A 14214-nucleotide genomic window follows, 5' to 3' on the forward strand; every position below is an offset into this window, starting at 1 on the left:
AAAATTTCACATTCTTCTTTGTCAATGCTATGAGTGGAACTGCAATCGAGGAGAATCCCTTAATGAACTTCCGATAATATCCTGCTAAGCAAAGAAAACTGCGGTTCTCTGATGCATTCTGCGGCACAACCCAATCTCTGACTGCTGCAACTTTCGCTGGGTCTACCTCAATGCCACTGCTGGAAACAATGTGGCTTCAGAACGCCACCTTCTCTAACCAGAATTCGCATTTACTGAACTTTGCGAAAAATTTAGTGCTTTTGCAATGTCTGCAACACTGTGGCCAGATGCCTGCAGTGATCCTCCCGATTCTTGGAGTAGACGAGAATGTCGTCTATGAACTCTATCACAAACTGGTCGAGCTACGGCTGAAACACGCGATTCATGAGATCCATGAAGATCGCTGGCGCATTCGTCAAACCGAACGGCATCACAAGGAACTCGTAGTGGCCATAACGAGTCCTGAAAGCTGTCTTCGAAACATCAGCATCTCTCACCCTCAACTGGTGATAACCGGAACGCAGATCTATCTTGGAGAAAATCGAAGCTCCCTGCAACTGGTCAAACAGATCCTCAATCCTCGGAAGTGGGTATTTATTCTTCACTGTAACCCTGTTCAACTCCCGATAGTCAATACAAAGCCTCGTAGAGCCATCTTTCTTCTTAACAAACAAGACTGGCGCGTCCTAAGGTGAGAAACTAGGGCGAATGAACTCCTTGTCAAGAAGTTCCTGAATCTGCTTCTTAAGCTCTGTCATCTCTGTCGGTGCAAGTCGGTACGGTGCTTTGGAGATCGGAACCGTACCTGGCATAAGCTCGATAGAAAACTCCACCTCTCTCTCAGGTGGCATACCAGAGACATCCTTCGGAAAAACATCTAAGAAGTCTCTAACAATCGGAACATCTGAAGCTGACTGACTGGGTGCCTCGGGGACAGATATAAAAGTCGCTAGAAACGCCCGACACCCTCTATGCATGAGCTTCCTAGCCTGAACATATGGAATAATGCGCGGTAAGGGAAAGTACATGTCTTGCTCAAATAAGAACTGCGTCATTCCAGGCGGTCGGACTAAAACAGATCTCCGCTGGAAGTCAATCAAAACTCTGTTCCGCAATAGCCAGTCCATCCCTAGGATGATGTCAAACTCTGGCATCGGCAGCACGATAAGATCCGCATAGACAAGATTGCCGTGGAGCTCAAGATCTATGTCTCGTATCACATTGGTGGCTGCCATCTCCTCGCCTGAAGGCAACACTACTGAATAGGCTATATCTAGCCCGATGGTCTTGACTTTGAGGAAATTGGCAAAGACCTTCGAAATAAATGAGTGGGTAGCCCCTGACTTGGTAGCTGAGCCAGCTATGAAAATTCTCCCTGAAAGTTCGGAACACTAAGCGGAACCCAATAATCACAAGAGTTAAGCTTATAGACATGCAAAGATCACAGTTCTTCTAACTAAATCCGAAAATAAATACTAAGTAGAGCATGCAATCTTATCGCAAATCTAAGTTCAAAATCTTAATCCCGATTCCCAGAACATTGGAATGCAAATGTAAACTTAAAGTTGTAAGATACCTGTCATCAACATGGTATCGGGGTTTGTCTCCGCAGCATGGAGAGCAAAAACCCTGCCTTGGGTAGGCAAATTCTTCCGGGGGCACTGCTGCAGTACATGGTCTGTTCTGCCACACTTATAACATTATCCTGAGCCATACATGCATGCTCCGGGATGACGGAGTGAGCATTTAGGGCAAGCCGGATGCTCAAAGGTCCTCGGGACGGCACGTCCCTGCTACTGCTGAGGTCCTCCTCTGTTTCTTCGTGGCCCGTGAAAAGGCCTCTTGTGCTGGTGCTGATGCTGCTGAGGAGTAGGGCGGTGTGGTACCTGGATTGGGCGCTTGCCCTTACGGTCTCTCTCGATGTCCCGCTGATCCTGCTCTGCGGCTAAGGCTTTGGAGACAGCGACCTCATAAGAAGTAGGGTCAGACACCCTAACATCACGGCGCAAGATCGGCCGTAGACCCACCAAGAAATGCATCAACTTGGCTCTAGCATCATTCGCGATCAGGGGCACAAAATGACAACCCCTCTCAAACTTACAGATGAACTCCGTAACAGTCGAATCGCCCTGTCTCAGGCTCATGAACTCAGTGGTCAACCTGGTGCGCACCTCCTCTGTAAAATATTTGGAGTAGAATACCTCCGTGAAGCGCACCCAAGACAGCGTAGCCAAGTTAAGGGCTACTGAAGCTCCTTCCCACCATAAGCGGGCATCTCCTCCGAACAGATAAGAGGCACAACGAACTCGATCTGCATCCCCAAGCTCCATGAAATCGAAGATAACCTCGAGGGACTTGATCCAGCCCTCGGCAATCATGGGGTCCGACGTCCCTGAAAACTCCTTTGGACGCATCTTCATGAATCTCTCATATACCGCCTCGGGCCCTGTCGGCCTGGTCGCCACAGTTCCCCGCAAACTGTGCGAAGAACTGAGTCATCCCAGCCAGCATCTGGGCATTCATGTTCGGTGGGGGTGGAGGTGGTAAATCTCTCTCCTGTCTCTACTCCTCCCTGTCCTCTCGGCGAGGCTCGTCATTTCTAATGCGCTCGAGAATGCGTCTAGGGGGCATACTGTTCCATACATAACCCATACGTAACTAACATGCATAATTCCCTGATTTATTTAAATTGAAATACTGAAAAATAAAATAAATTTGGACGTAAAACATTTCATGAAAACATGCTGTCAAATAATTCATGCTTGAATAAAATGCGCAAATGTAAAACTTACAGACCAAAGACGTGACTTCGTGAGCTTCTTGAGGTCAGTAGTAGTACAACCCTATACAGAACCATTGCTCTGATACCAGCTGTAGAGGCCTAAAATCCGAGCTTGAAAATTTGCGGGAAATTCAAAATTTTTCTTTTCAAATAATTAAAATTGCCTCAATCATAAATGAACTGATACATAAAGTTTGATGTTTAAAATGGCAGTGGAAGAAATTAACATTTTTCGAAATAACAATAAAAAGTTCATCCAACGACTGTTGAGCAATAAAATAATAAATGCTGAACTGAGGTCCTCGGGTCCTACTACTGCCGACTCAAGCTGGCTCACTGGTCCCCGCCCTCGATCCCAACTTCAACATCAGTACCTGCAACAATCAAGTCTAGTGAGTCTAAAGACTCAACATGCATATGCCGTAAATAACAAGTAAATAAATAGTAAGCTTGCATGCAAGTGGAAATATCATGCCATGAGGCATATCGTGAAAATATCGTGTCATGATTAATTATAGTACGTGCATAACTGAACTGAAAATCATGGTGAAAATGTTTGCTCCTTGGAGCCCTGTACTGAAATAGCATGTAATAATTTTCTGGTGATATTATGGTCTACGCAAGTGGTCCCTGAACTGAACAGAACTGAACTGAGCTGACCGGTAACTGGCGACCGGACTTAAGCATGATAGTAAAGTGACCACAAGCAATATCGCATAAATCTCAAAATAAGTATTTTTGCACGTAATATAATTAATTAACACAATTAAATATCCTGTAATAATTTTACTGAATGGATTGGATCGCTCCCAGGCTCGCTGCAACCTACATATGCCATGAAAAATATGCAATAGATTTATGGGACCAAACTATGCAATAACATCCAAAAACTGCGACAAGTGAGCCTAATGACTTCGTATTTAATCATGACTCCGAACCAACACAAACCAACACTGAAACATCATATAGTCATGATTAAAATATGCTTAAAATGATGAGATTATGCTCCTAAAATGGTGAGGATCGAAATCTAGGTGAATGGAGGCCAAAACATGAAACGCTCTTTCGAGAGTCAATTTGGCACATCGCACCGTAAATTCTCGTACGACCTCAAAAATGATCCGAATCACGAACGGCCAAAAACATGACCTTCCTAACTCAATGAGTCACTGTCCAGTCCAAGGCCATGGGCTAAAAGCCAACCAAGAACTCAAACGACGCTTGAGAACAACAGCACGCTTGCTGTCAAAATTACAGCAGCTGCACATTTGCTTTTCTTGTGTCGTTTTCGAGACTACCTACCATTGGGGCTTGAACCACCGACCAGAGAATTTTACCAACATCCCAAGGAATGATTTGAACCATGGCTAAGGGCCCTAGGCCAGCCACCATTCGCACCATTCCAGCAAACATCAGAAAACTCCAACCGAAATTCACACCCGAGGCACCCTTGCATGCGCGTTGTGTTGTGCTTCGCTTGCTGTCTTGTCTCGTTCCAGTGGCCATTTGATTGACCATGGCACGATCTAGACATCCAATGGTAGGGTATGAACCGTGGCTAAGGGCCATAGACCAACCAAGATCCACATCATTCCACAATATTCGAACCATACGAGCTGTAAAAAGGAGAAGCCGAAATGGGGAAGGGGCTGTTCTTGAGTTATTTTGTAAAAACCGATTCACCATGGACCAAGCCACCAAAAGGGCGACTTCTTCACGTCTTAGACATGCTAGGGAAGTGATCTAACCATGGCTATAGGCCTTGGGGCAGCCATGATCAGATTCATTTCTCCTTTGACAGCAAACTGAATTTTCGAGACACACTTGGGCAGAAATAGGGAGTTGCTGTCATTCGTTGCTTTTGGCTAGCATGGGACTCAAACCAATGGACAAATGTGATCCTAACATGTCCTATTACATGCCTAGGAGCAGCCTTGGGAACCTGGAATCGATTCAATAACTGAAACCCACAAAACAAAGCAACCCGTGAAGCTGTCATAGAAATCGAAAAATCTGCATGTTGTTTTCTGAAAAATTCTTGCTATGTTTCGGTTTTTGCCATAGAAATAATGATAATGCAATGAAAATAAATGATAATAGGACTTGATTGAAGAGTCAAGGAAGAACATATGCATGCATGGTTTCGTTTTGAACGAAAAACGAATGAATAAGACGATACGGCGCGGAGGAGGTGAAGCGCTCTTGCTTCCTTGTTTCTTACTCGATTTTTTCTCTAAGTGCTCTCGGTTTTTTCCCCACTAAGACTCACGAAAGTGCTCTGAATGCTACTGAATTTCGGTGGTGAGGGAGAGGGGAAATGGTTGTTGAGATAGTGAGGAGAAAATGTAGCAATATAGGTGGTATGGCAAGACCAAGTCTCCTCATTTTGAAATTTGAATTTGGTTTGCTAACAAATGATTATTGGATGAATCTAGAATGAGGTGACCGAATTTTCCTTGCTAATCTAGACTAGGATAATGCTCATTAATTAATTAATCAAGGTTGACTAATAATTAAAAAGATTAGCATGCTAACACAACAAAGAATGGGTCAAAGGGTAAGTTGGCAATGGAATTGCTTAATATTCTAAGGTGGCCGAAATTAAGTGGAGAGGAAATGTTGATTATTTAGTAAATTTATAATCCTTAATAATTTAGTGAACTAACTCCTTAATTATGGAACTTAAATGAATTTATTTCCTACTCACATCAAGTAATTAAAATAAATACTCAAACCTCCTTTTTAACTTAAATCAACTTACTTGCTAGCTAAAATAAATTCTATCTCAAAACTTCAACTCCATTCCGGCCTCACTGAAATGATAAAATTTTAAACGACTGCATAAAATAATAAAATAATTAAATTTAAATACTCATACAATAAAATCATTTTAAATTTAAATACTAGAATTATGCATGGCTTATACGTAATCTAAGTTACGGGTTCTACACTTCTCCCCATATAAATAGTGTCGCCAAATCTTCAAAGAAAACACTACTGCTGCTAACTCAAGATCATGTGTGGGATAATTCTTCTCATATTCTTTCAATTGCCAAGAAGCATAAGCAATTACTTTCTCACATTGCATTAACACTGCTCCAATACCCTGTTTCAAAGCATCTATATAAACAACAAAATCTTCTGATCCCTCGGGAAGAGCTAATGAAATGTCTATTTTTAAAATAATACTAGAATTTTTTTAAAAAACAAAAACAAAAACTCTAAAATACATCTAAATGCAAGCATGCAATAACAGCTGTCAATCACACGTTTTAAAATAAAAATATTCAACAACTGGTAAAAATAGTGCAGTTAAAAAAAAAGAGAAATCGTCAAACTCTAGACTGTCGTGTAAAATAAATCAAAGGTGAAGCATGCAAAAATCCTGACAAACTATCAACATGTAAAAACGAAAGTGTATGAAAATATCCATGTTCACTCCTAACTCATAAACATAATGTGGGGAAATTATGGTCCTCGGGTTAGCGTACGCACATCCAGCTCGCCTACTCAATCTTCGGCACTTCTAGTCCCCTCATCAATATTCTCACATGCATCATTTACTCCTAACGAGTCTAAAGACTCAACACAACTATAATGTTGTAACAAGTACATATGCATAACATGTAACAGTGAAAAGTATTGTAATTAACATACATGTCATGATCTAAAAAACATGAACTTAATTATATCGTGTCAAAGCATAATGTGTCCTAAACATGTCTCATCATGTCAACATATACATGTTCATTTTCTTTATTTGAATTCAGATCATTAGTTTTGACTTTCGCATTAACTCTAATTCGATGGATCCATCTACGTATAACCGTGGTACCCGGCGGAGGGGACATCAACGACAATATTACTCATCCACTAAACATTGGCCTTACATGTTCGTATTCGTGTTTGTATTAGTTACAACCAAGTCCCATCCTTCAAAACATATCACCATATTCATCACTTATAAAAATAATTCATAAACGTAAATTTTCCTTAAAATCAAGCATGCAACGTATTTTTCATATTTCCATAAAAAGTCATGTTCGTGGTAACATATACATTTAAAACATGTCAAATTGTGATCAGGGCGCTGTCAGGACTGTTAAGTCGACCCGCGTGAAAAATGATCATTTTGACCTTGGAAACCCTAATTGACCCTTTTACCCCTGAACCTCAAAATTTCGAATCGAAGCCAACCCAACTCCTCAAAACACATTAATAATCATTTCCTAGACATAACCTCGAGCTCGTTTTGTGACTACTACGATTCGTTTAAAAACATGGACCGGGGTCTCGATTTTAACCCGAATCAACCCAAAACTTTCCCAAATTTTAACCACAACTTATTTACACCCTACCAGTTCCTAAACAACGAAATCCCACCCATATAGAACCCCCTAAACTTGGCTGCACCTTGCTGGAAACTAGTTGCCTCCACCCTTCAAATTCTCAACCCTAGACTAAACCAGCTTGGACCAGACCTGAACCAACCCTTCCTAGCCAACCACTGGACCCTTCTAGACTGACCTAGCCCACCCTATAGCCCCATGCATGTGGTCGTGCATGGTTCCAAACAATCAAGCCCTAAGCGAGCCCCCTTCAAACAAGCCCTCCCGATCGGCCCTCGGTTTATGATCAGCCACGTTTGGGCCTCCCTAGACCATGGCTTGGACCCACCAAGGCTTGCACCATGGCCTGGTTCAACCCACGCAGTCATGCCTCTCTTCCTTTCCTAACCTGATAGGCCAAACATCACCAAAACCCTAGGATTCGATCGGCTCTCCCATGGCTCGATCAAAATCCGACTCCAGCACTTAGACACCCTCGATTTGAACGTGTACAACCCTTACAATCCTTGATCTAGCATCCCCTTACACACACAAGAGAAGACGTGAGCATCAAGACCAATAGCATGCAAAGTTTCGTGCAAAAATCGTGTAAAACTAATACCATATGATAAATCTGATATTCCTCATTAATAAACATTTAATGATGTGAATGATGAGAAAAACGAGGTATAGGGTGTGCCTTTGCGTATATATGCTTGAAAACTTTGATATCAATGCGTAGAACTTGCACCGGATAAACAGGGAAGGATTTTTTTAAAAAAACTTGGAGAGTTTTGAAGGTGACTGCTGATATTAAACAAAAATACCTACTAGAAGATGAAGGAGAGCGGCCGAATATATTATATTAGGTTTAGGGTTTTCATGTAGTGTTAAATCTATATATTAAGTGACAATGGGCCATTAATTAAAAATAAAGGTTTTAAAAGGATTTGGGTCTTATTAAGCAATAAAATAATCTCATCAAGCCCAATAACACTCCCAAAAAATATTTTGTTTAGGTACGATTTGAAAATATTGCCCGAATCCTCAAAAATTCCCCCGACTTGCTAAAATTTGCGTACCGATTTAAAATACCCCACCAAGGCCCAACTTCAAAAATCTCACTTATTTACAACATATATTAAATATTTAAATAATCATTTAATAAAAATATTCTTACTTAATTATCTCTGGTCTCGGTTCCTCGTTCGAGCGCGAAAAACTATTGATTATGCATGAAACTTTATAAACCATGAAACAAAACACATGTTCATGCAATAATCATGCAATAAAATAATTAAACACATATTTTATAAAATCCTAGATTGCATGCAGTCATGTTACATAGTTCAAATTTCCAAGACCTTACAGCTAACACTGGTGTTGAAGTAACTTACCTTTCAATATCTGAAAGGCTTGCTAACAATCTTTAGTCCATACATATCTCACTTACTTTCTTGTTAAAGTGTAAGTGGCAAGCTTATCTTAGAGAAATTAGATATGAATCATCGATAAAAACCTGTCAGACCAAGAAAACTGCGCACCTTAGAGACCGTAGTGGGAATAGGCCATTGTTGTATTGCTTCAATCTTCAATAGATCCATTGCAAACCCATCATTTCAAACAATATGGCCTAAAAAGATAACATGATCCAACCAAAATTCACACTTCTTTAACTTAGCAAACAACTGCTTCTCCATCAACTGTTGCAACACTATACTCAAATGCTCTTGGTGCAACTCTCGAGTCTTTGAATATATAAGGATATCATCAATGAATAGAATAACAAAACTGTCTAAATATGATTTGAACACTCTGCTCATTAGATCTATAAAGACAGATGATGCATTAGTTAACCCAAAAGACATCATCAAAAACTCATAATGACCATACCTAGTCCTGAAAGCAGTCTTTGGTGCATCAGCTTCTCTAGCCTTCAATTGGTGATGTCCGGAACTTGGATCAATCTTTGAAATATTGAAGCCACTTGCAACTGATAAAAGATATCATCAATCCTTGGTAGTGGATATTTGTTCTTGATTGTCACTTTGTTGATCTCTCAATAATCAATGCATAATCTCAAAGAACCATCCTTATTCTTCGCAAAAAGTATCGGGGCTCCACACGGTGAAGACTAGGTCTAATAAATAATTTATCCAACAGTTCCTGTAATTGATCTTTCAACTCCTTCATTTATGTCGGTGCTGTCATATAAGGAGGCTTTGAAATAGGAGCTGTACCAGGAACCACATCAATAACAAACTCAACCTCTCTATCAGGTGGTAAACTAGGCACATCATCTGCAAATACATCTGAAAAATCCCTCACCACTTCAATATCATATATATTCACTTTCATATTTTTGTTCACATCCACCACTGAATCCAAAAACCCAAAACATCCTTTCCACAACATCTTACGAGCTTTCATACAAGAAATAAAAGGAAGATCCCAACAAAGTACTTGAACTGACATTTAATCCTCCTTCCTTTCCGTATATTGAAAATCTCACCGTCTTTGCAACACAATCAGTAACTGCAAAGTGAGTCGATAGACAATTCATGCCCAACATCACATCAAAGGAAACCATGAGAATAACAATCAAATCAGCAAAAATTGTTCTCTCATTAACTTGCACAGAACAATCACGAACAATACTTATTGGACATATCTCATCTCCTTATGGAAATAATATACTATATTGGATATCATGATAAGATGGAGTAATACCCAAAGATCTCATAAATATTTCAGACATAAATGATGAATAGCTCCAGTATCAATCAATGTAATAGCCACTTTACTTGAAATTAAAATAGTACATGAGATCACAGAAAAATCAAGATTTATAAAACACAACCACCACTATCAAATATCCTTACCCACAACTTATTAACTCCATAGCAGATGGTGAACAATTGATTTATGTTGCACTATTTTTCTAACGGTAAATGTACAGTGTCAAGTTCTAATAATCGGGAAAGTATAAATATTGCTCCCACAGAGAGTATAGTTTAATAATATATTAATTAACACAATTAAAATAATTAAACTTTTTATTTAGAAAATTAAAGTGAGTTCTGGTTATTAACTAAAAACGGAAATTAATTCAAGCACACAAACGATTTAAATAAATGAGAATATGAATCTAGAGGTGCGATTTTACTTGATCTTCACTATGTTAAATTATCATTGACATCTATATTCATAAATTCGACTTGTTACTACCCAAAAATTCTCAAATATTGATACTCCCTTTCCCAAATGAAACATATGAATTATTATCTAATATCAATTTCAATATCCCTATTAAAAATCAAACAGTAAATAATTTCAATAGCACAATCATTCTTTTAATGGGTTCGATGGAATTATAGGTCTTCCGAGCTCTATAAACACCAACAATATATTTTCATATGGTCTTATTGGAATCCCCTCTCCCGAATGATAGATCTCAAATAAATGTGATAGTCCAATTATTGATCAAGTAATTGAAATCAATAAAGTCCTAAAAATATAAATAAACCAAGAAAAAATTCGCATATATAAATTAACAATTTATAAATATTGATTCGATCAAGTTACGTCGTCCTCTAGATTAAATAAATTAGTTAATGACTAGATAACAATGAAAATAATTCATGTTTTCCGGCATCAAACTAATCGACTAAGAAATAGTAAGAAGGAAAAGGAAGAGAAAGATCGAATCAGAATTTGCGATTCCATCCCAAATAGATGTGCGCTTCATCTTCACTCCTCGTTCTTCAGATTTCTTGCTCTCTGTATAGTGTGGTCTGTAGATCTCTTTTGTTAGTGGCTAGGGCTTCATCTATTTATATCCGGGAAAAGCCCGTAAATTTCAAGAGTTTTTGTTCTACTGATCTGAGTTGCCTTTTAAAGTCTAAGATTTTCGAGATGAATTTTTTTGTTTGTAGTATTTCACCATTTACAGACGCACAAATTTTTTCTTCAGATCTACCATTCTTGATCACCAAAATCGATGTATAACAAATATTTATATATTCAGTACCACAGACAAAACGCAGAGAAAAAGATATTGATGCTTACCGGGCGGCTTTTTTCCAAGCCAAAGATGCCCGAGTCGTGTCACTTCTGGGGTGGGTCACTTGGAATAAAAGCCCACCCATGTTGTCTATTGCAATTTTATTTTATATATTTTTCCTGGGTTATTTTAGATATTTTACCTAATTTACAATTTCAATCCTTCTTTTATCAACTACACCAAATATATTACACAATATATTGTTATTCATAATCATACAAGGCAAAAACTTGTGTGAGTCGGTCTCATGAGCCATTTTTGTGAGACGAATCTTTTATTTGGGTCATCCATGAAAAAGTATAACTTTTTATGCTAAGAGTATTATTGTGAATATCGGTAGAGTTGACCCTGTCTCACAGATAAAGATTCGTGAGACCATCTCACAAGAGACCTACTCATCCTACAAACCAAACATACTATAAATCTTCACTATAATTGTTTATTGTTCTTTATTATATATTTATCACTTATATTACACATTCATCGCTTATCATACCCACGTACCAAATGCTTCCTTATATGTTTTAAATTATGTGTTTTAATATTTCAAATTATTTATGCAGACATTTCATCAAAATAATATGTAATATTAATCGACGTAATTATGTGTAGTAATCATTTTGTGAGTTTGTTCCATTTAATTAGTCAACTTCAATTCTCTCCTATCTTTCTTTCATTATTTTTAGTTTCTCTCATCGAACCAATAAGGATTGCCCATTTAGATTAAAACTATCATGAAATCACATATATTGTAGCTTGAATTGTTTTTTTTTTAACTCAAATATACTTATACGATTAAACAACTAAAAGTGATACTTTAGGATCGGTAGAGGTAGAGGTGTTTAGAGGGGATTAATAAACACCTCACATAGTTTTTTTTAACAAACTATTACAACTTTAAATATAAGTGTGGAATAAGTCCAACAAAAGTTCGTGAACCGAACTGAAAATCAATATACCTGAGATAGTGAATAATAGTACGTAAAGTTAATAACACAAATATCGTTTTTAAAAGTTCCAAGGCTAAATCTTTTTACACAGACTATTTTTCTGTTTCCAGAAGATATTCACTAATAGATTTTGAGTTTATAAATTCTACTAGACACCCAATTCAATAGAACTTATGCAATGCCTGCTAAAACTATTAGCAGCAATTTCTAAACAAAACTTTGGTCGACTTGTAAACAGAAAGACAATTTCTATTAGTTACAAAAAGAAACCCACACAAAAATATAATATAAACTTTGAAACGTGAGTAAGAGTTTATCGTTGATGATCTCTAAATAGATGTAATATATATTTTTATGTGTGTGCTCGAATATTTTTCACCAAAGCTTTTGATTTGCTGAATAATAGATGGTTGAAAGATTTAGCATCTAACTTGTTTGTTGAATTTTGATATGGTCTTTTATAGATGATTACGATTTTCAGATTTTAATGGCTACAATCCATGACAGAAATAGTACTGGATGTCATGTGTCATTTGTCGTATTCCAAAAATAGTACTCGAACAATTAATATATGCGACACTGACATTCAACGACCATAATGTTTTTGTTTCTATTATCTAAACATTCTCTGAATATATAAAATGTCTTCATTGAAAATGAAGCACAATTGATACTGATAGTTGGTCTTTTGTAAAATTCAATAGACTATAAGAAAGGATGATCATCTAGCATATATTATCTTTCTGCTTCCGGTAAAACATAATTTGGTCTTATGAGAATTACGCGGAAGGTCCGCTGAATTCGGACTACTCAAACAATGTGTTCTCTGAAATTTAATGCTTCCGATTTTTAAGAGACTAGAGAGCACACCACTAAAGCTTATAAATACCCAAAAATTTCTCTTTTTTGGTGATGCTAAACTTCAGCAAAATACAAGATCCAAAATGCACAATTTTATAGATCATTGAAACTGAATAAGTACAAAGATAAGCTCAAAAATAATGCATAGGGTCTGGATTAGGGTGGATATCTCTAGCAGCATTTGAACTTTCAGGCCTTTCTTCCCCATTTTTGGCATCAATCTCTTTATTGTATTGAAACAATTCAAAAATCTGAGCGGTAAGGAGGCTTGCACATTATCAATCTTGTCTGAAAGTTCTTTGTGGCCCTGTTTCTCACTGTCGGCAATGGGGTTCTGCTTAACTATGACAGTAGCACGAGATTCCAGTAAACCACCCTTGAACTGAACAAAAGATCGTTGAAGGGTGATCAGCTCATTTGCATTATTTCCATCTGATCGACCGCTTTGGTCTTAAAACTTCTCGAGTCCAGTTTGACTGTCAGTGACACTGAACTTGGTGTCCTTGATCAGTAGTTCTAATGTCAGCCCAGTGCCTCAATATGATCGAGTTTGGATTCTACTGGAGGGACAGAGTCAGATTCTGGAGACACTAATTCAGATTGAGAAAATCTCTCTTGAAGCTTGGATATGAGTAGCCTGTGCTTCTGCTGTTTCATAAGGACGAATAAAAACAAAGTAAGGATTAGTAGACAAATAGGCATCAGAAATAGCCAGGGCAAGTTCAGAACTGGACTAAGGAATACCAGAATAAATATTCAATGGACAAAGATTGCTTATTGACAATGTCCATAAGAACAACGAAAATAAGAGAGGACTAGTTAACCTTGAATCATGCGGTGATAGCCATCATCAACAAAAACTTCCCTTTAGTGCTGGCATCGAAATATCCAGCCTTGACCAGTAGAGCCTTTGAAATAAGTTTCATCAAAACTTGAAATTCAATGTTCATTCCTTCTTCTTACATGAGAATGAGATGGCACTGTCAGAAGTAAAGAAATTCAATAAAAATAACATATGAATATATCTGAGAGATGTCGGAGAGTCCTTGGGTTAGCAGGTTGAAAGAAGATGCAAACAATGCTTCATCAACAATAATAATCTTGCAAACCAGGGAACAATAGATTTTAGCATCTGCAACTGAAGCATTGGCATAGAATTCCAACAGAGTATCTTCATAGAAGATCACATGCAAGCTTAGAAATGTTAGGAGTCAAGTAACCTCCAGTGAT

The 14214-nt window shown here is 38.0% G+C and overlaps 1 long non-coding RNA gene across 2 annotated transcripts; it reads right to left on the minus strand.

Annotated features, from left to right (window-relative positions):
• Positions 1-7747: 7747 nt before the first annotated feature.
• Positions 7748-11230, minus strand: LOC142556451 (uncharacterized). 2 transcript variants are annotated; one of them, XR_012822618.1, is made up of 3 exons: positions 11179-11230; positions 9574-9645; positions 7748-9344 (listed from the first exon to the last, which is right to left on the minus strand). It is a non-coding gene; the product is annotated as an uncharacterized LOC142556451 (long non-coding RNA). The 2 variants fall into 2 exon arrangements; XR_012822617.1 differs by having other exon boundaries at positions 7748-8743; positions 9004-9645.
• Positions 11231-14214: the final 2984 nt, after the last annotated feature.

This window comes from Primulina tabacum, chromosome 9 (assembly GCF_025594145.1).
Source record: "Primulina tabacum isolate GXHZ01 chromosome 9, ASM2559414v2, whole genome shotgun sequence".
Taxonomy (NCBI): Eukaryota; Viridiplantae; Streptophyta; class Magnoliopsida; order Lamiales; family Gesneriaceae; genus Primulina; species Primulina tabacum.